Source organism: Tursiops truncatus, chromosome 21 (genome assembly GCF_011762595.2).
Source record: "Tursiops truncatus isolate mTurTru1 chromosome 21, mTurTru1.mat.Y, whole genome shotgun sequence".
NCBI lineage: Eukaryota > Metazoa > Chordata > Mammalia > Artiodactyla > Delphinidae > Tursiops > Tursiops truncatus.
Window position 1 is genome coordinate 21067242 of NC_047054.1, and position 23392 is coordinate 21090633.

The following is a 23392-nucleotide window of genomic DNA, read 5'->3' on the forward strand; positions in this document are numbered from 1 at the left end:
CTCTCTTCACACCCTTCACAGGCTTCCTATTTTACTCAGTGATAGGATTTTGTTACCCCACCTCCCCTCTTACCTGCTACTCTGGTCCCATCTCCCACTCCTTCCCTTTGTTCATTCTATTCCTACTCCTTTAGCCTCTTCATTATACTTCCAACAAGGGGAGCCCACTCCTACCTCAGGTCCTTTGAACCTCTGTTCTTTCTACCTGGAACATTCTTCCCCCTGTTATCCCAACAGTTTCTGCCACGAAGCCTTCAGGACTCAACTCAAATGTCATTGTACCAAAGAGAAACTTCTCTAACCGTTCACCTTATATGAAATCGCACACCCTTTCTCTCCGTCAAGCTCTATTTTTCTTGTAAACCGTATCATTGTTTGATATATTATACATATTTTTATCCGTTTGTGTACTATCTCTCCTGACCAGAACGTAAGCTCCATGAAGACAGGGCTCTTTTATCCTTTTGTATTCCTAGCATCTAGAACACTGCCTGGCAAAGTGCTCACTATTGAATGAACGATGACATTTACCCACAAGCTGAGATATGACATTTATTTACTTTTGACTGAAATTCCAACTGAGTGTGATAATACTGGTAAGCTCTCACAGATCAAATCTTCTGATTGGAAGTCATTTATATGAGTGCATCGTTACCTTTTGTTTTCGTTATCCCCCAACAAATTTTTTTAGACATATTTTTGTTCCTAACCACCCTCCTATGACATTTTAATACCGTAGATATATTACGTATGTTTTTATGTACTGTGTATATCTCTCTATGTATCTATATATCTGTGCTTTATATATAAAAAGAGTAAGATATTTTCAGCCACTCCATAAAAACCAATTTCTGCCGTCACTGAGAATGCATGATCTATATCTACATTGGCAAAAATTTGGAGAAATAATTTATTACCTAGTAAGTTAGTCTAGTGGATAAAATCTTCCTAAACATGAGGTCCATTGGAGAAAAATAATGGTCCTATTTGATTAAAAAAAAAAATGGAAAACCATGTGAATAGCTGCTAACTCTCATTGCCACCTTGCTGGGCTATGTCTTCTGTGTGCCAGTTGTATTCCTTCTTCCATTTAGTTGACACGGAAGAATACAAGAACTATGAAAAATACAAGAAATACACTGCACACAGAACCCATGCCTTTGGTTTCCTGGCTATAGTGTTGCTGGCTATATTGGTTTTGATTATATGTCTGCTCTGTGTGCCCTCTTTATGTTATTTTGTGCTTCATGATATTTTTTCCTGCCTCATTCTTTTTTTTTTTTTCTGCCTCATTCTTGAAAGGACTCAGACTGCTTAAAACTTAAACAAAAAGCAATGATAAAATAACAAAATGAAAGTATAAGAAGTGTATTACAGTAAGAACTATATATTTGGTCTTTGTCAATGGTTCCTGACGCAGATCTTCTGAAACCCTTGGAATCTCCTGAGTGATAGAGATGATGCGTGTCTTCTGTTATTCATAACAAACCCCTTTCAATCATACTTGAGTTTATGCTACTACGGTGACGGTGACGCTTGGTGGATCTCTAGGTAGCTTCAGGATGGGGGCTGGTTGCTAGAGGAACCAACTATGTGATTAGAGTGTTGGAACTCTGAGCCCCAGAGAGGAAAGAGGTTCTGGACATCCAGAGATTGAGTTCATCGATCTAATCCTACAGAATGGAACCTCCATAAAAACCCCTAAATCACAGGGTTCAGAGAACTTCCCCATGGGTGATGCCTCTTGGTTCAGCGAGGGTGGCCCCTCAGAGAGGGCATGAGGGCCCCATGTACCTCCCCCACACCCCTCATACTTTGTCCTTTGAATCTCTTCCATCTGGCTGTTCCTGGGTTGTAGCCTTTGAAATAAACTGATAAATGTAATAAAGTGTTTCCCTGAGTTCTGCAAGAAGGATTCTAGGAAATTATCAAACCTAAGAAGTTGATACAAGGCCAAGGCAATATGTAATTAAGGGCCAGATGACTAGTCTAAGAGCAAATGATTTTCAAAGTGTATCCTGCAGAAACTCCAGAGAGGTGCCTTGGGGGCTGCTGTAGGGATGGAGAAGGGGCAGGATTTAGGGCTTGGGAAGGTCAACAAGTAAGGTTCAAGGTCCACCACTATCACCCTTTAATCTCACTTCTGTACATTTCTCTTTTTTTCATTCTTAATTTTCTTTTAATTTTTATTTTATATTGGAGTATAGTTGGGTTACAACTTTTGTACATTTCTTATGTTGGCATTTTGCATGCTTTGTTTAAAGAAGAATGTGATGATTTAATGTGTTCTGTGAAGTTCTTTTGACATTTGAACTGATTGAATTTGGAAGAATAGTTTCCAAAGGTATGATCACAGTTAATATAAACCCATTCAATCAGAAGATACTTCATAGTCAGAATCAGCAGCTGTTGTGACAATCAAAAGTGGAATACCAGCGTTCCAAGGATCTGCACTCAGCCTGTCTCTAAGGCAGTGGTTCTCTGACGTTAGCATCTATCAGAATCACCTGGAGGGCTTGTTGGAACAAGAATTCTGCTTCAGTAGGTCTGGGTGGAGCTTCCTGCTCTAGGCAGGGGAACTTGAAAGCAGCATAAATAAAAGTGGTTTAAAATCATTTAAAAAAAAAAAAAGCCAAAAGAATCAGAGGTGGGGTTTTTTTGTTTTTTTTTAAGCACTGGAGTTTCATCTGCTCCACCTGTGGATTCCCCCTTGCTTTCCCTCATTTTAGTCATGGTATTAAAATTAAAATACAGGTGTCTGATAAGCATCAGTAACTAGAAGTCTGTTTTGAGTTTGTAGATCTTAGATTATCACCAGTTCCTGTTGGGAGACAAAAGACATTAAGAATAACAGAGTTGCAAATGTTCTGTTTCAGACACTCTTCTCTGAAAGAAAAGCAAAAGCAAAACAAGTCAGACAGGGAAAGACAAATGTTATATCACTTAGATGTGGAATCTAAGAATAATATAAATGAATCTATATACAAAACAGAAACAGACTCACAGACATAGAAAACAAACTTATGGTTACCAGAGGGGAAAGGGAGGGGGGAGGAATAAATTAGGAGTATGGGATTAACAGATACACACTGCTATACATGAAATAGATAAGCAACAGGGATTTACTGTATAGCACAGGGAACTACATTCACTATATCGTAATAACCTATAATGGAAAACAATCTGAAAAAAAAAATATATATATATATAAAACTGAACCACTTTGCTGTATCTGAAAAAAGAATATATATATATATAACTGAATCACTTTGCTGTATACGTGAAACTAACACAATATTGTAAATCAACTATATTTCTATTTAAAAAAAGCAAAACAACTCCATCCTATAAACAGCCTTCTCTATCACTCCTTATCCTTATGCTGCTATGTTTTCTTTATGACACTATTACCAGAAGATATCATATATACTTATACTGGCATATTATCTCTCTCTCCCTTTCTCTAAAGTGCAAACTCCAAAAGGGCAGGGATTTTACGTTGCTTTGATACTCCTGTATCTCCAGTGTCTGGCATGTAGCACACACCTTATAAATATTTCTTAAATACTTGCCTGGCATGTAGGACACACCTTATAAATATTTCTTAAATACATGAATGATTAATTGTGACATTGCTATACCTGGCTTCTTTGTCCTATGAAATATTGGTGAAGGCATTTTTAAAAATGTAACATTTATGGTTTATTTTCATGAATATAAAAGTAATAAGTTCATGTTAGAACTGAAAAAATTCAGGGAAGCACAAAGAAAGAAGATCGCTAGTAACCCCACTATACATTTTCATCTACAATTTCTGGTGTTTCCCCTCCTCGCCCCCCCCCCCTTTCTGTATTTAAATAAATGAGATTACAGTCCAATTTCTGAGTTGCTTTTTTGGAATCTGAATATATTGAGAACACTTCCCCAAGTTATTTGATATTATTCTATGGTACTAGTTTTTTTTTTTTTTTTTGCGGTACGCGGGCCTCTCACTGTTGTGGCCTCTCCCGTTGCAGAGCACAGGCTCCGGACGCGCAGGCTCAGCGGCCATGGCTCACGGGCCCAGCAGCTCGGCGGCATGTGGGATCTTCCCGGACCGGGGCACGAACCCGTGTCCCCTGCATCGGTAGGCGGACTCTCAACCACTGCGCCACCAGGGAAGCCCAGTACTAGTTTATTGATTGCATAGTATTACATTATAAGAATGGAATAATTTATTAAACTATGACTCTCCTTTTTGGAATTTAGGTTGTTAACAAATTTTCACAACAGAAAACAATGTCGTCATAGGAAGATCTTTTGATGTATCTGCAATAGTGCATTTCTGAATCTTAAGCATCAGTCTGGGCTTGCATAGGAGGTGACGGTAAGCCATTTCAACAAGAAATGGAAGCTATAATGCATTATTGTTAGCAAATCTTCACACCTTGCAAGTGAAGTTAACCTCGGTTGATATGGATTTAGATATTTCTTTTTTAAAATTATTTTTTGATTTTTGGCTGCATTGGGTCTTCGTTGCTGTGTGTGGGCTTTCTGTAGTTGTGGCGAGCGGGGGCTACTCTTTGTTGCGGTGTGCAGGCTTCTCATTGCGGTGGCTTCTCTTGTTGCGGAGCACGGGCTCTAGGTGTACGGGCTTCAGTAGCTGTGGCACGGGGGCTCGGTAGTTGTGGCCAACGGGCTCTAGAGCACAGGCTTAGTAGTTGTGGCGCACGGGCTTAGTTGCTCCGCGGCATGTGGGATCTTCTTGGACCAGGAATAGAACCCGTGTCCCCTGCATTGGCAGGCAGAGCCTTAACCACTGTGCCACCAGGGAAGTCCCATATACATATTTCTTAGTTCCCGAGATCTTGTATCTAAAGACTTCTTGTGTTACCACTTACAAGGTTTATGAAAGATGTTTAAGATGTGATGTATTTCTGTTATCTCATTAATTAACTTCTGCTTTTATCTTTATGAATTCCATACTTTTGTGCTCCTCAGTTTTATTCTGCATCACCTCTTTTAAATTCCTTTGAGTATTTTCTTCGTCTGTTTTCATTTATTGTTTAATAATGAATGTATTTAAGTATAAGAGGTTAGAGTTCTCTAAGTTCAGTTCACCATATGAACAACATAACATTTGATAAAGAGTATCTGCATTGTCACTATTTTAATATAAAAATGTAACTGAAATTTAAAATTTTTTACCTAAGAGTTTTTCAGGCAATTAAAAATTACATATGTACTTACATACACAAACATCATATATGTTTGTGTGTGTATATGTATATATATATATTATATATATATATATATATGTATGTATAGTCTTTTCTTTCTAATTTCTATTTCTATTGTTTGGGATTAGAAACTGTCATAAGAACACAACATGAGTTCTACCTCCTTAATATATTTCAAAGTGCACAATAGCATATTGTTAACAAGGGGCACTACGTTACACCACAGATCTCTAGAACTCATTCCTCTTGTATGACTAACTTCTTACCTGTTGAACAACAACCCACCATTTCCCCCTCCCTCCCTCCCGAAGAAGCCACATGTGTAAGAGGGCAGGGCCTCTAGGAAGTTGGATCCCTGAATGACTGTGTGGAGCAGACCCAGCCCCACCTACTCATCACTATCTTCTGACTCAAGTTAGACTATTGTGTGAGGAAAGAAAAAACTTCCATTACGTTAACTGAAATGTTAGGGTTTATTTGCTTCAGCAGTTAATATCCTTGAACCAATATACACTTTCCTCCTTCTACACCCTTGCTTCTCAATTATTTCTGGATATATTTTCTGGATATAGTTGCTGGATCCAGATAGTCATACAGTGACACGGAGCAGAGGATGAGGACGGCAAGCCGTGGAAAAGTGTGTGGGAATTCTGCAGGTAGGATGATGGTGCTTAGATGACCTCTCAAATCACCACCCTGAGGGTAGGGACACAAAGTCCCGTTTTCTAGTTTGAACAGCCCATGAAGGTTTTGAGTAATGCAGTAGGCACAGTTATAAAGTGTCTTCTTTAAGTATCAAAAAAATACATAAATATATATACACACACATATATATAAAACTTTTGGAGTAATAAGAAAATAATGGCCTCCATTTACTGAGCACTTACTATGTGCCAGGTATTTTAGAGGGCTGCTGCTTCATGAAGTGAAGACTAAGGATGCAATGTGGCCAGGAATGCCTTGGTACATTTTATCAATGTGACTTCATCATCACTGTTGGTAATGGGAACTCTGCCCTCATTCAGTGTGTGTTTTCTGCCAATCCTTGGTTTTTGGTGATTCAAGAGTTTTAATTTTTTAGTGTTGAAACAAGACATCTCTTGAAGTATGTGGCCCACTCCAGAGATGTGCTCCTTCCCCAGGACCCTCCTCTTTGGACTCCAGAGTCCATCAGCTGGGGAAGAACTAGATGGTTCAAATAAGATGGATCAAAGAGGATGCCCCTCGAAAGACAATATCAACCTCTGAGGGTAAGACAACAATCAATAATTTAGGAATATCTTTTCAGCAAGTGAAATCTTGTTTAGATTATCTTTATCATCTGATATTTAAATAACAGCAATGGTAATACATGATTTATGAGTAATGTTGGACAGATTACAAATAGCTTTATTGTAAACTATCTTATTCGTCAAAAATCATTCACTATATATTCAGGAAAAATACAAGGAAAAGCAAATTAAAGTGTACTGGCCGAGAAAAAAGTCAAAGAAAAAATTTAGATTCCTATAACAAAAGAAACCAGCACTAACAGATGTATTTTGCATTTAGTCCACCTAAAAGGTACCCCTTAAAAAATATAATTTCTGTTGTATTTTTAGGTTTAATTACAGTTTTAGATGCAGTAGTGGGAGGTGCTCAAAGTATTCTCTCTGCTTCTACTCTTTCCCCTTCAACCCAGCCTCTATACTGCAGTCCGAGTGGTCTGTTTAAAATGTAAATAAGACCAGGTCAACCCCCTGCTTAAAACCTCTCAGTGGCTTTTTCCTTTTACCTGAAGTAAAATCCAAATCTTTTTTATCTGAATGATCAGGATGCTGGCTTCTCTCCAACTTCTTGTCATTCCACACTTTTCTCTGCTCCCAAGAATTTTGTTCAGCCACACCAGGCCTTCCTTTAGTTGCTCAAACACACTGAATTATTTCTGACCTCATAACCCTTTGCCCAGGCTGATCCCTCAACACTGAAGCCCTTCTCTGCCGACTTGAAATGGCCAAAGCCATCTCATGTTAACATCACCTCTCGATATTAGGCATTCTGTGAGCTCCTGTAGGTAAATTAGGTGCCCACTGCCAGATTTTCCGTTACAGTGACATATCTTACACAGCACGGTGCCACATGGGAAGCATTACCTGGTCAGTAGACTATACTGTCCCACTAGACCAGGATGCGTGGGCAGTGACAGTATCTGTCTCACTCAGTGCCATGGCCACAGCATTGAGCACAGTGCAGGCCCACAGTAGATGCTCAATAATATACGTTTTTCAATTGTGGTGAAATACACCTCACGTAACCTTTACCATCTTCACCACTTTTCCGTGTACAGTCGAGTGGCATTAAGTACATTCACATTATTGTATTATCATCACCACCATCCATCCACGGCACTCTTTTCATCTTGCAGGTGTGCTCAATAATGTTTATACAAAGAAGAGATGCGAGGTCCTTGGTCCCGTTTGTAAAGTGAAGAATCCTTTGCCATGGAAAATAATCTGTCTCCAATTTAACCATTAGAGAAGTTCAGACTTTAACATATTTGATTTTTATAAATAAGGTAAGTGATGGACACAAAAGAGCTCTAGAAATACTTGAAGACATGGGCTTGGGAGAATGAAGTATTGAATAATACCGATAGATCTAAGTGAAAAGGCTGAAAAAAAGTGAATAAGAAAGGAGGTAAATAACACAGAAACAGGACGTACATTTAAACTAGCTTTAGCCTCTGGGTACAGTAAGATCTTTTACAGATGAATGCTCGTGTAGATGGTGCATTTCCTTCTAACATGGGCTCTCAGAGGAGTGTGTGGCCATTTGATTACCTAAAAAAGGAATTGGAAGACAAGAAACCACCCAAGAGGTGGCTTGTATCTGGGAGGAATCATTTAGGTTTGATTCCTATGAGGTACTTCCAAAGCTACAAGACTTAAAACTCAGTAACTGACTTGGAACTCTTGTTGTCAGACAAAATCCTGGGGTGTGTGTGTGTGTGTGTGTGTGTGCGTGTGTTCAGAGTATTCTGCTAGGATTTTGGGGGCTTGTGGAGGAGGAAGACATATCTATCCTAAAAAGAAGATTTTCAATGTAATAAAACAAAAAAGAGTCAAATCAAATTAGAGACTGTAGAGCAGATATGTACAGATAATTATATACTTATGGGGTGTACATAATCACTAATTAAAATAAGAGCGGAGGGAGACTGAAGTAATGTGGTCTAAGCACAGGCAGGTCTAATGGAAGACAGTGTCTCCCAAAACACAGTGATTTAATGTCTATATAAACACTTTTCTGAACTAAGACAATTAGCATGAATGTAACTCAAATCTGCATAAGTTACAAGTGAATCCTTCAGAACTAACATTAAGCTCTGTAAATGCCATTATAAATCATTACATCTGAAATACTTCCTAACAGAGAATTCTTACAAGAGACCTTTAGGAAGGTGACCAGGTATTCAGCCAGGTCAGTTTTTTAGCCTTTGAAGGATTTACCATTCCTCAAATCAAAACCTAACCATAAATGGAAATTAAAGACAAGCTCCTCCCCACCCAAAAGAAGCACTAAAAGTAAATGAACCGACTATACATCTCTAGGAGGTGTGTTCTCAAGGTGAGCATTTCTCGTGACAAGATACTTTCAGAAGGCAGCGCTGTGCTGAAGTGCTGAGCTCGGCAGAACTTGTCTGTTCCCATCAGTTAGCACAGCCTCGTCTGGCCACTGCTCTGCGTATTGATGGTGTGTAAACGCGCTTATGTAAGGAAAGGAGAAACAAATATACAACCAATGCAGCGCTGGCTACTAGTGCCCTTCGGAGTATGCGTGTTTTGGATTGTGCTTTATATACAACCCAAAATCCTACCTCAATAAATTTGTACAATAAGTTGCAAGCTCTTTGGAGAGCAGCATCACAATACACAATATGGATATGCATTTATTTCATCTTCTTTAACTGGATCGTCACTTCCTATTACAGGGATCCATCTGTGTTCCAACTAGACACTAATGGTGTATGCTAATGGGACACCTGGTTGATTTTTTTTTTTTTTTGCCTCTAAAACAAAATTATCTGTGTTTGTATGAAAGCCGTGACTTCTCTTTATTAGCATCACAGTTGGAGTTGATTGTCCGAAGGAGCCCCCTTCTGTAGTCTCTTCTCCCCAGAAATGTCCAGACACATCCTGGTGGCTATTACGAACCTCGGCTCTAGGTTTGAATCTAGGCTGTACCTCTTATTAACTGTGCAACTTTGAAGAAGTTACTTAATAAGTTTTCTCATTGGTAAAATATGGATAATAGTGCCTATCTCAAAAAACTGTTCAGCAAATGAAAGGAGATAATGCACAAGTGTGTGGCACGTAGTAGCGAATAAATGGCAGCCACTGTGATAATGGACCACCCAGTTGCATTTGATGATGTGCAGGCAAGGCTGTGTGGTCCACTTAGGGGAGCACTCTGAAGGTACCCAGCACAACACGAGCAGAGGCAGCCACTCAACCACAGTGCTGCCTTCAGGAGGTCAAAGGCCTCCTGTCGTGGTCCGAGCACGGGTTGGAAAAGAATTTCCCGACACAAGGCACAAAGTAAGGGAGATAGAGTTTATTAAAGAGAAGGGTCACTGAAAGAACAGCGGGCCGACTTCCTGGTAGCCAGGGAGAGTCGACAATGAGCATGGGTTGCTTGTCTATTTTTATAGCCAGGGAACCTGTAAGTCATCTGCTGACTGGGCAGAGTGTGTATACTTTCAGTGTGCTGAGCGGGAGAAAAACACGGCAAATGTCTTTCCTTATATGGGAGGGGAAAGGGACAGGGCATGCTGCTGGGGAGGGCTCTGGGACATTGCAGTGGTCACAGTGTGACAGAGCGATAGGAGCCCTGTAACTCTTTGTTCAGGCAATATCGTCCCTTTGAGTTTATCTTGTTCTTTGTCCTTGGAGCACACCACATTCCCCCCTCTCCTTATTTACAGGGCCAATTCTTTGGCCCTATTGGATACCCTGCTCATGTCTACCTACCTGCCTAGCTCCTCTGGCATTCAGGAACGCTTTTTGTGAGGAGAAGGGGCGACAATCTCTCTGGCTGCTTCCTGCTGGGCAGGGGTGTCGTAGGGGCCCTGGGTCCCAATGCCCATTCTCTGTCAGGGTATATTTACAGAGGGGATGAGAGCCCACAGAATGATAAGGCGGCTTGTTCCAATGTAGTCCATGTGCCAACCGGCTGGTACCCTTGTTATAGCACCATCTGGAATTAAATCTTTTGAACCTGTTGGGAGATGAACTTAGATAATGTGTTAATAATGCAGGGGTCGAACAACGAAACAAAGGCCATCAGGATTAATGGTCCCAACAAGGGCAATTGCCATGTCCATATCTGGATCCCCAGAGAGGAGACGAGGCTGGAAAGCCAGCTGGGGCCCTGTCCTGCTCTCTCTTTTAAATCTTCTATTAATTTGATGTTTTTCTTTAGAATCTGAAGGTCTTCGTCAATGTGGCCGGAGGTATTAATATAGAAGCAGCATGTCTCATTTAGTAGGACAGAGACACCCCCCGCCTCAGCTGTTATAACATTAAGGGCCCTCGGCCAGAGAGCCTAGGGCTGACTGCTGTTCCTCGGTGGCTGCTACCGCTGCCTTCCAAGGTTCCTGGACCATGATGGTGAGATGGAGAACGCTTCTCCCTAAGGGGTGTGGCTGCAAACCAGAAGAGTCCTCCAAAGACGCTATGTATTATTTTGGGGCCGATCAAGAATTGGGTTATCATAAGCACGTCCCCCTTAATCAGTGGTTTGTTTTCGTCTCTCCCGGGCAGGTCTTAAGGCCTCCTCGAGGAAGGACGCAAGGTTGGGAATGCCTCCTGAGGAAGCTAAATCCTTTGTAGTCATAATGGTAGCCTCTGGGACTGCAGCAATAATCATACAGGAGCCCCTCCAAAGTGTGGGAAGATCCAGACAGACCCCGTTACCACATAGAGATGAAAATCCAGTGCCCCTGAAGGATTCCCCTGCTGTGGGTCCCCAGAGCCAAGCCCTGACCTTTTGGGAGTTTTCCTCTGGAAATAGACTGGGGTCCCATGGCCTAGGATTATATTGGGCAGGCCAAACTCCAAGGAAGTAATCATCTATACATAAAGGGGAGAATTCGGGCTCTGACTGATGATGGGTATGACAGGGGGATTGGCATAACGAATTTCAGAATATAGCTGAATTATGTTATATTTTGGAGGAGAATCTTGCTGGGAGGTTAAACTAAGTAAGTGTCCGGTGCTCACACTGACCCCCACGTATTTAGTTCCCAGGGCCGAGCTGTTCATGGGGATATGGTCTTTGTTAATATATTTATTAGTCGCATCTCTCCTTGAATTTCCCCAGCACAAAGTGAAATGACCTTCATGTACATTATATTTATTTTCCTCTGGCCAGGGATCCCACTCCAGGCTAGTCTGATTAAAATTGAGGGTGTAGTTACACAGAGAGTCATTAAACCAGCCCCAAATGGGTCCCCAACCATCCGGGTTTTGGAGACAGAGCTGTGCCTCATCTTGCCCAAGCTTGGGCTAATGCCCATATCCTGTTTTTCTCTTCATGAGTACAACAGGTGGTCAGGACTACACATGAATGTCTCACCAGGTCGGGTCAAAGGCTATAGTGAGGGCCTGAAATTCCTTAATAAAAGTGGTGGGATCCTGACGGAAGGAACCTAACTTGTTTTGGATTTGGGAAATGTCAGACATGGGAAAGGGAACATGGACTCCAATAGTGCCCATGTCTCCATTTACTACTTCCCTTAAGGGAAGCATATTAGAATCTGTTTCCTGGCGTTGGGCAGTCCACGACCTTGTGTGGGGAGGGGAGAGGGGGCTTTCTCCCTGATAAGGGGGTGACTGATGGGGAGCTGTGGGTTGAGGGGGGGGCAGGGGCTGAAGCAATGAGGGTTGATGGCGTGGGGGACAGGAAAGGTCGAGTAGAGGGTCGTCTAGGAGATCTGATGGAGAGGGAGACAAGAGGGGGTCGGGGGGGATAAGGCGGCAACAGAAAGACACAGGCGGCATGAGTCCCTCAGATCCAGATTCTGACTAAGGGCCATAAAGGTCTGGACATAAGGAACCTCTGAGTCCTTTCCTTGTTCCTGGCAAAAGAGATGAAGTTGGAGGATCGTGTTATAATTTAGTGTGCCTAAGAGGCCATTGTTCTCGGTCCCTCAGTTTATACTGGGGCCAAGCCGTGTTACAAAAGAAAATGAACCTCTTCTTTTTGAGATTTTCAGGGTCAAATTTTCCCAGTTCCTGAGGATACAGCCGAGGGGTGAGTCCGAGGGAGGCTCCCGAGACGAACCAGAACCCATTCTTAGCCTGTACGCCGTAGAATGGGCGCACTGAGAGTCACCGGCTGACAGAGAGGCGTCCCCTTTGTCCTGGTGACCTCTCCGTGCGACTAAGGCACAAAATGGGCCGACTGCCCCAACAATCGCATCCGACCGTGAGAGGTGACCCCTGAGCGTGCGACTAAGGCACAAACCATGCGACTAAGGAACCGTGAGACTCGAGCAGAGAAAGGAAAGAAAAGAGAGATTCCCGGGATCCACCGGGTGACTCACCGTTTGGTGATTCCCTGAAACGTGAAAGGCACTCCTGGGATGGCTCAGAGGCAGCGCCTAGGCTCCTGTAAGTCAATCCGGACCGAGAAAAAGGTGAAAGTAACAGAGGAGACAGGCTGAGGAATCGGCCTCGTAGTCCTGCCGGGAAGGCGGTGGCCAAGGGGAGGGGGCTCAGCGTTCTGCATGAACCAATATGTGCCTCACGGTGCACGGAAGTTGCCTTGCTGGGGGCAGACGCTCTAACAGCCTCGTCCGTTCCATGACCCCCTTATCCTTTCACGGGAGTCTTCAAGCGGCAGGCGCCCTGATGGCTTTCAAATGCCTGACCCGTGCCCGCACGATACCAATCGGCCCAGTCTGCAGTCAGAAGGAAGGCAGAGGGACCCTCACCCGTTCTGGGCGGCAGTTACTGGGGCGAAGTGAGCCGTGGAGCCTTCGGAACACACCGGGGTGTGGCTCTGGCCAGAGTCCTCTGTTGTTTCCCTGGCAACTTGCCTGTTCACAGAGGGTCCTACGGAATGAGGAGAGGAGGTGGGGGAGGAGATCCCCCCAGGAGACATTCCTGTATGGGCCACCAAAATGTCGTGGTCCAAGCGCGGGTTGGAAAAGAATTTCCAGACACAAGGCAGAATGTAAGGAAGATAGAGTTTATTAAAGAGAAGGGTCGCTGCAAGAACAGCGGGCCGACTTCTTGGTAGCCTGGGAAAGTTGACAGTGAGCATGGGTTGCTTGCCTGTTTTTATAGCCAGGGAACCTGTAAGTCATCTGCTGACTGGGCAGAGTGTGTATACTTTCAGTGTGCTGAGCGGGAGAAAAACACGGCAAATGTCTTTCCTTATATGGGATGGGAAAGGGACAGGGCATGCTGCTGGGGAGGGCTCTGGGACATTGCAGTGGTCACATTGTAACAGGGATGAGTCCTGTAACTCTTTGTTCTGGCAATATTGGCCCTTTGAGTATACCTGTTCTTTGTCCTTGGAGCTCACCACACCTCTCTGCTACTTGCCAGGACTACATTAGTGTGTAACATCATCTTTTTTATTTATTGAGGTATATTGATTTACAATATTATATTAGTTTCAGGTATACAACTTAGTGATTTGGTATTTTTATAGATTATACTCTGTTCAAAGTTATCATAAAATATTGGCTATATTCCCTGTGCTGTACATTACATCCTTGTATCTTACTTCTTTTATACCTAATAGTTTGTACCTCTTGCCCCTCCCCCATCCCTCTCCCCTCTCAAACCACTGATCTGTTCTCTGTATCTGTGAGTCTGTTTCTGTTTTGTTATATTCATTCATTTTATTTTTTAGATTCCACATGTAAGTGTCTTTCTCTGTCTGACTTATTTTGCTGAGGTCCAGGTCCATCCACATGGTTGCAAATGGCAAAATTTCATTCTTTTTTGTGGCCGAGTAATAGTTCATTGTATACACATACCACATCTTCTTTATCCATTCATCTGTGGATGGACACTTAGGCTGCTTCCATATCTTGGCTATCGTAAATAATGCTGCTATGAACATTGGGGTGCGTGTATCTTTTCGAATTAGTGTTTTCATTTTCTTTAGATAAATACCCAGAAATGGAATTACTGGATCATATGGTAGTTCTATTTTTAATTTTTTAATTTTTCTTTATGCAGCCTGCACTGGCCTTCACTGCCTTGGCCCCTGACACTAGGGGAGGAAATCATCCCTGGGTAGAAAGCATGGAGGGTCCCTGTGCCCCTGATTGGCATGTGCACCGTGGGTCAGAACTAACTTGATGATAATACCTCCCCTCTTTCCCCTTCTTTCTCACTCATACCTTTCTCCTAGAGCCCTCTTGTCTGCTGTCCTGCAGGATACCTGGGAGCTTAGCTCTTATATTGGATCAGGTAAACAATGGGTGTTAATCACACTCCTAACCCACACATAAATAAATTGGTGGGAGGCCTTGTTTCTTGTATTTGTCTAGTTTGCTTCCTGGGAAACAATGGCTTTCTTCTTTATCCAGCACTAACTAATTTCCGGAGTCATTGCTGTTATGATAATCTGTGCTGTCCACGACACTGTATGGCTGGCCAACCACTTATACTTTTACTGCCAGTCTCTCACGAGGACAGGCTATGATAAAAAGAAAATATCCAGGGAGATCACTTTTTCTAGCTGTCCTGTTATTGGTGAAAAAATACTTGCTTTCCTATGCTTTCTAAAATCACACACAGCCTTATTTTATTTAAGCATACAGACTTTTTTTTTATTTTAACAAAGATCCTATTTCAGTGGATAAAACATAGTTTAGTCGACTCCTGTTCATCCCATTGGAGAGGGAGGGATTCCTGCCCAAGGGTTCCTGGGATAGCCAAACATGACACCAACACTGGACAGGTGAGATCCACAGCAGTGCATCGCAGCCCAGGAGAGGACACTGCATGCCATGCAGAGCCACCCAGGAGCAAAGTGAACCTGTAGTGTTAAGAGAGTGAGGTGACATCTGGTTCCTTTGGAGGATGTGATTGGCCTGTTTGAGTCATTCTGCTAGCTGGCAGGGAACTGAAACTCACTACTCCAGGTGAAGTAGGATCTGCCTTCGGTTTCCTTGATTTGGAGGCTTACTTGGCTGGGACCTCGTCCATAGGAGCAGAGTGGGGAGGGGAACTTCCTATTAGGACATGCAGGGCCCTCCCAATCTCACCACATATCAAGGCAACAGAGAATATTTCATTTTAATAATTAATTATTAAATTAATGATTAAATTTAACTTAATTTTAAATCTAACACCAGACATGTGAACCTCTCATTCTCTTGGTGTATAAAACCAGAGCAGGTAAAAAGACTTTTTCCCCTACAAGCTACCCAAGGCTAGGACAAGGCAATACTGTGAGAAAGAAGCAATTATTTGGTATCTTCAGGCAATGAGACATTTTATTTCCTTTCCTGAAATATGGATACCGTTCTACTCCTACCACCTAGCTTCCAGTCATTGATTAAGAGGGGAGGGAGATAAGTTTACCTGTTTCCCAATTTAGATCCCCTCTCAAAACAACAGAATGATTCATAATTTTCTTATGTACTCTGTAGCCACTACTTCACAACCTCTCTCCCACCCATTGTTGAAAAACGATTTTCTTTTCTTACATATTTCATGGCACCCTTATTTATGTTTATATTATTAATATCTATACTTTGGACAACATTATAAAGCCTTGGAAAGTCAATGCATGCTCTGTACTTTGCAAAGGTCATTATCAGAAGGATAAGAATAAAGGAGTGGCCTCCACCTGCTCACCTCTGCCACCTTGGATTTGACGTCATTAACACCGCTGCCCCTTTGTCAGGCACTGCGGGTGTTGTGATTGGGAGAGAGAGTGTGCTTCCATGAACACAGGACGTGCAGGAGGCATATTGGATTCCTTTGCCTTCAGCATAACAGAGGAGGTGGCCCCAAACACCGTGGGAAGGCTCCTGATGCTGACCTGGGGGTGATCCCCTTCTCCCTGGAGCTCCGTGGCCTCTGGGCTTGGCCTCAAACAGGTAAGTCCCTTATGTTCCTCAGCTGGGATGGCCTGGGTTCAACTGTAAGCCTCCACTGATGGTCTTGGCGGCTAAACAAGGTTTTTCCAGTGAGCAGAGCCATCTCTTGCAACTGAAGGGGACACAGCTGAAGGTGAAAAGAGTGGGCAGTGTCTAGTTTCAGGTGGCACTGTTGTGTGTCTTGACTGTGGATGGCTATCTTTACAAACTTCAAGGGAAGCTGCCTGGTTAGCTCCAAGGTCTTGGTAGGCCCGGGCCTCTTTCCCGGGTGTCTCGCCACACCTGGCGCGCCCCTTGCAGCTGGTTGGGCCAGGAGCATAGCATCAGGTAATGAGAGGCTGGGGCCGGTGGATCCCGGTCACCATTTGCACTTGGCGTGTCCGTGGATCACTTCTCTTTTTGCTGGTCTGGTTGAAGTCGCTCTGAAAGATCGCTGCGAACTTGAATTACCACGCGCTCCCTCGTGCAGGTAGTAAGCAAGCTCACTGCACGCTGCTTTACCCTGGGTAAGAAGGCGAGGCAGACGCGCGGATGCGCAGCACGGCCATCATTTATCAAGACAGCTCTGCATGGCTCCGCATCTCGCGGGCCTCCTGTGTTCCGCAGGCCTGGCCGGCAGGGGGCTGACCCACAGTCTGCGCAGGCCCCACTTCTGCTCCACAGCCCCCGGGTAGGGGGCGCTCAGAAGGGAAGGGGGCGCAGATTACCCTCCCTTCGGTCCTTTGCAGCCAGCTGGGGACGAGCCTGGGGTCTGGATGCAGACTGCGCGCATCCGAGGGCACCGAGCCAGAGGTGGTGGCGCACTCGGGAGGGGCCTCCCCTAGCCTCGTAGACAGGCCCGTTCACCTTCGCATCCCTTGACCTGAGCCGAGATGCTCAACTGCTCGCCTTCTTCTGATCCTCCACCTAAACCACCCCGTGGGGCCACCTTTAAGCCTCTGCTGCCATTGTGACCTGGCGCCGTCACACCGCCCTCTGCCCCCAAACCCCGCAACCGCGCTGACACCCTGGGTGGAAGCGCGGTGCGCTTGTGTCGACTCCGCCTCCATAGGGCACGGCCCACCCCTCTGGGGGCAGACCCAAGGGGGGTTTCTTAATTACAAAATGAAAAATTTCACATGTGGGCCCAAACTGCTTGGTTTTACGCTGGAAAAGTAAGAAAAGGCAGGCGTCTGTTTGTTCAAAAATGACAGCCTCCCTGAGCTGGAAGGGACTTCAGAAGTTATATGTCACAACCCCCTCATCATACACAGAATTGGAGAAACTGACCATGGGTGTGCACGATCCAGGTGGCTTACCCTCTGGGTAAAAGGGGTTTTGGCCTTATGACACGCAGCAGTCTTTAAACTCACACCCTGTTGGCCGTTGCAAACTTTTCTTACGTGTTGAGGTGGCTCTATTTTTTTGCCCCAGATAAACACGAAACAACTTTGATTTATCATAGAAACAATTCCAAGACGTTCTTGAAGCAAGTTGTTTATGTAAACAGATACAGATGAAAGCTTCATAAACTCCGTTCTTGCTGTGGCTGCGTTTGAGTTAGTTCCATTTGGAGCCAGATAACTTGGCCACATCAAATTGAAGGGAAACAAAAATGAGCTGTTTTGTTACTCAAAATACCCCTTCTGGTTAGAAAGGTTTGATCCAAATCTAGAGAAGCCTGCCTATGGGACAGGCCTTAATTTTTTTAGACCAGAGTTGATGTAATAGGGGACAATGATATCTTGATAACTGGATTAATAAATCTTCTAAGGCCAAAGGCACTTGTAGAAAAATTATCCTGGTAATAAACGTGCACGTGGGAAACTTTGGTTCCCTCCATGCTGGATGAGAAGTATCGTCACCTTAGACCTGAGTCAGAGATTTCAGGTCCTGAATTTTCACAGACAAAAACCAGAGTCAGGATCAGGTTAAATTAGTGGCCAGAATTCTGGGGGTTCCTATGAGTTAATCAGCTAGCAGTGGGAAGGGTCATCAAAACTGACACTTGGGGCTTCCCTGGTGGCGCAGTGGTTGAGAGTCCGCCTGCTGATGCAGGCGACACAGGTTCATGCCCCGGTCCGGGAAGATCCCATGTGCCGCGGAGCAGATGGGCCCATGAGCCATGGCTGCTGGGCCTGCGCGTCCGGAGCCTGTGCTCTGCAACGGGAGAGACCACAACAGTGAGAGGCCCGCGTACCGCAAAAACAAAAACAAAAACTGACACTTGTATACTGAAACATATTCCCATACGTCACATTTTACTTAGAGCTCTGGTCAAGGCGTTTCTGATTACAAGGCATTTTATTCAAATTGATCACGTGTTTTTGATTTGGTTTCATATGGGAGTTGATGTGATTAACTAAGTAGAGACATAAGAATATGGGAACTAATCCTACTGGGTTAGATCCCTGGACCATTCAGCCCAGTATTCTCTTATCGACAGAAGTACCAAAGGATGGATCATAGGAAAGCATTGTCTTCCTTGACTAAATTAAATTTCGGTAGAGTCTGACTTCCTTTAGTAGTATTTTAATGTACCAGTTCTTAAACTTGTTCAAAACCCTTTAATAATGCATTTTGTTTATTTTTGTGATAACTCGTGTTCCATGCTGGATGAAAGAGTTCTTCATGTTTACTTATTTCACTTGAGTTTGAAAGAATGTCCGTTCTTACTTAAGTTTGAAAGACTGTCCCTTCATCTAGCTTTGTCACAGTTGGAAAGGAAATGGAAAAGAGATGCTTCTCTCTGGTGCAAGGCCGTAAACCAGCCTGGCCTACAGCAGGCACTGGACGCTGAATAAAGATGACCTATAACGCGTATCAGTCTGTGTTGCACATCTTCCTCCTCCGCTTTTTTCTCCTAACTTTCTCAACGACTAACCTGGTTGCTTATTCTACCATTATGTCCTTGTTTTGACTCTCTGATCTGTACGTGTTCACCTCCTGGTTATGAACTCTTCCATCATCTCTCCTTTTTTTGACACTGACCCTGGAGACCGTCTTGGGACACAGATCATCTGACCTAACCTAGTCACTGGTGTTTTTCTACCTAACGTGCATGATTTCCTTCACCAGTTCCAACGCCCTCCCCATACAACCAACATACTTCAGTCTTTCAGATGAAATTCTACAAATATTCACTTTATCCAAGTCACTCATTATTTTATGAATTGCAAACTTGAATTCTTATGATTTATCTAGTAACTCAGATTCAAAAAATGTCACATAGGAGCTGAAAATGAGGCAAGCAAAGGTACACTGCATGCCTTTATCGTCTAAACCAGGTGACAGCCCAGTCAAGCTGTACAATCCTGGGAATGTACAAATGAAACAAAACCACGCGGGTGGGGGATAGGAGCAGGGGCTCCTCTGTATTTGATGGGCGTGGCGAGTTGACTGGGGATTTACCAGTTTACCAGATTCCCAGCACATACATGAACTTTCAAGGAGTCAATTCACTTGTTGTTTTTCCTTTTCAAGTAAGGTGATATTACAACTTCTCTTTCTCAAATGTAATTATAATTTTGTCCAGTCCTTTCCTAGGAAATCATGTTATAGGTCCATTCCGCATCATTAAATCCATAGACTTCGCTCTCCCCTGTAGCTGTGGCACAAATGGCCAAAGCCATCACAAGCAGAAGCTGAGCATCGAAGCACGCATGTGTGTATCCTCTGTGTACCGTCTGTATGGAGCACCGGAGTCCTTTCCTTATTCTTTCATTCAATAGCTTTTTTTATTGAGGACCTATTATGTGTTCTAGACACTGAAAATCCAACAGAGAATAAAGCAGTTTCTAAAGTTTTCCCTGTACAATTTATATTCTTGGGGGAGACAATAAATAAGAAAAAGAAGCCATGTAGTATATTAGGGATAAATGCTAAAGACAAAAAACAGGAAAAAGAGATAGGGAGACCAGGCAAGACATCACAGGTGCCATTTGCTCAAAAGTCTAAAGGAAGAGAGAAAGGCAGCCTGGAGGATCTCAAGCAGAAGAGCATCCCTGGCCAGGAGAACAGAAAGGACCAAGGTCCTGCGAGGCCGTTGTGTCCGGAGAAGTGTGAGAAAAGAGAGAGCAAAAGAGCTGGAGGGTAGGATAGACCAAGTACTGACTTCTGGGTCATGGTTGGGACTTTGGATTTTCTTCTGAGTTAAAATGAGAAATAGATGCTGTGTTTCGAGGAGCATGCTGTTTATGTTTTGAGAAGATTACGCTGCCTGCTGCGCTGATAACAGAATGCAAGGGTGTCACGACAAAAGCAGAGGCCAGTGGCAGCAACCTAGGTGAGACATGCTGCTAGTGGCTGGGACCAGGGTGGTGGCAGGGGAGGAGTGAGTTGGAGTCAGAGTCTGGATACACTCTGAAGGTAGAACCAAAAGGATTTTCTGGCCCACCATGTGTAAAGTGTGAGAGAAAGAGAGGAGTTGAGGATGACTCCAAGATTTTTTTGACCCACGTAGGCATCCTACCAGGTCTTCTCAAATGTTCAAAGACTTTCTGATTTTCCCAGGAGTTTAGTAAGCATTTCTAAATAATAATAGTAATAATAACGTTAGATCTTATCCAAAGGAATAGTGCTTTATAATTTTCAAATTATCAAAGCTTTATTTGCTATGTTAGGCTGTTTGTTTCTTTGTTTTCTTGATTTATTTATACATGTGCACATATATATATTTGCTGATTATAATTTTTCTCTATATCTGTTTCCACTTGCAAAATTTTTTCTCTTACCTAAAGAATACCAAGACCCATTGCGTTATTTTAGGAGAGATGCTGATAGCTTGAGCCAGGGTGATGGTGGGGCTGGCAGGGGTTTGGGGAGCAGCGGGAACAGTGAGAAGCGGTCAGAGTCTGTATATATTCTGAAAGCAGAACTAAAAGGATTCTCTGGCAGGCCCGATGGGACATATGAGAGAAAGGAGAAGTGAAGAATATAAATTGTCCTAGTGTGTTAATGGTAAATATCTTTTTATCACTGATGAGAATGAAGAATATTAGGTGATATCATTACTTTGTGTGTGACTCATTCAGCAATGATTATCTAGTGCCCTCAGTGCTAGAGACACCTCAATGAACAAGATGGGCAGAAATCCCAGTTCTCAAGGAGCTTACATTTTAGAGGACAGAAACACTTTGTATATATATATATATATATATATGATGTCAGGTGACAGTAAGTGAGGGGTCGGTGGACAAGAAAGGAGGATAGACAATCCAGGAGACTTTATATGTAGTTAATTCTTAGAACTTCTTAACTAATGTATGGGATTTTTTTCCTATGTCTATTTCTAGTTAACAGCTTGATACTGGGAAATGCATTCATTTTATCAATTTGACTACCAGTAAAATAGAATATGGGTTACATAGTATTTCTAGGTTCTTCAGAGTATTAGAAGAATTAAGAATGGTGCCCTTGAGCACTTCAACAGTGTTCCCCAAGGGGATAACAGAATACTTTAATACTGGGCAGTATACTTGCTCAGACAGTAGTCATTGCAGGCAACTGGGTTTAGACATCTACTTACCGTCACCTCTATTTAACCTACTCAGTTTGTCCTCATTAGGGCTCTTCACTTAGAACACCATTATAGCAATCATATACTGTATTTTTAGCATCTTATATAAATTTCCCCACAAATGCCCGTTATATAACCAGCTCCCCTCCCCCCCAGGCTCTCCTCCAGCCTCTCACAGATTTATATAAGGGGCGAGGAGGGGCGTATGGGGGGGATCCCTATCCAGTGACTGCAAATGTTTGTGTCCCAGAGATGGTTCTCCCTCCTCTGGACAGGGCTGGGCGTGCACCACCCAAGTGTGCTTCTGATCCCTCTTCTCAGCAGCCTTCACCTTCTGCTGTTATATTTTCATCAGGTGTCACATTGCTGTGTTCCTGTGTCTGGGAGACTCTCTGCCTCCTCTCACTGTGTTCAAACCAACCCCTAGGACTCAGCTCCGGAGGCAGAAGGCACCTGAAAGAGAGTTCCACTTCTAGCATTTTTCAGATGGCAAACGAGGCTCAGCAAGGCCAGGGGATTTCCTCCCGGATATAGAGGCATAGACGCGGTCAAGACCAGGTCTCTGGATTCCCTTTCTAGTATGACTTCTATTAAAGCAGCATCTTCTCAGGTCTAAGAGTCCTCGTGTATGTAAAACGAGGGGTATGCAAGGTGGCTCTAAAGTCCCTTCCATCTGTGCCTTATGTACTGATACGCTATTATTGGGTATGTACTGATTGTTTCATTTTAGAATTCACTGTTCTCAATGCATTGACTAGAATGTTACCAACTGAAATGAATCAGGAAGAGGACATAATTTTGCTTGGCTCTTTTAAGCTTAAATTCAATTTCTGTTTTTTTAATGGTAAGAATGTGAGGAAACAAATGGTAAATTCACCCACAGTAAAAAAAAAAGAAAAAGAAAAAGGGGTTCAAATACACACCTTCAGGTGATTTGTGCACAGGAAAAGCACTATGTTACGTGATTCTTAAATAGTTTATCTAACTATACCAGGAAAAGTCTCCTTCTGGTGCAGTGGGGCGGGGGAAGGCAGGGATACGCAGGGAATGATGGTGATAAGCATTTTCCAAATTAGGAAATAGATATGCTTTTCTTCTTACTCTCTTACATAACTGATCTATTTTAGAAGACAACACAAAAAAACTGAAATGAAATACAAATCTCATGATTTTACTACTTTGTTAGCAAAGACAGAAGTAACGCTGGAAGGGAAAGAGAGGAGAGTTTCACCCCATCCTATTCCTCTTGGCCCGGAGGATTTTTTTTTTTTTTTTTTCCCACAGGATTCCCTCTCCTCCATGGCAGCCTGCTGGGTGAGTCAGAGACCAAAGTCCAAATTTTAGAAAATGAATGAAGAAAGATACTAATTTTCTCTCCTCTGAATTTAAAAAGCAGTCGCATCAAAGTACATCTCCTCTTTTGGTGGCATAGCATGACAGACAAGTGACCGGTCTTAGAGTCAGTGATCGTTTTGCCCCAGACTTCCTGATTCAGAGGGAAATTGTGCTGCACACAAAGGCCACAGAGGCAGTACAACCTCTTACATAAATAAGTTACATAAATGA

At 43.3% G+C, this 23392-nt stretch overlaps 1 long non-coding RNA gene across 1 annotated transcript; it reads left to right on the top strand.

Moving 5' to 3' along the window:
* Positions 1 to 3297: 3297 nt before the first annotated feature.
* LOC109547674 (uncharacterized) lies at positions 3298 to 23186 on the top strand. The gene is made up of 6 exons (XR_012328867.1): positions 3298 to 4366; positions 5792 to 5875; positions 6301 to 6469; positions 7624 to 10867; positions 12475 to 16329; positions 22182 to 23186. It is a non-coding gene; the product is annotated as an uncharacterized lncRNA (long non-coding RNA).
* Positions 23187 to 23392: the final 206 nt, after the last annotated feature.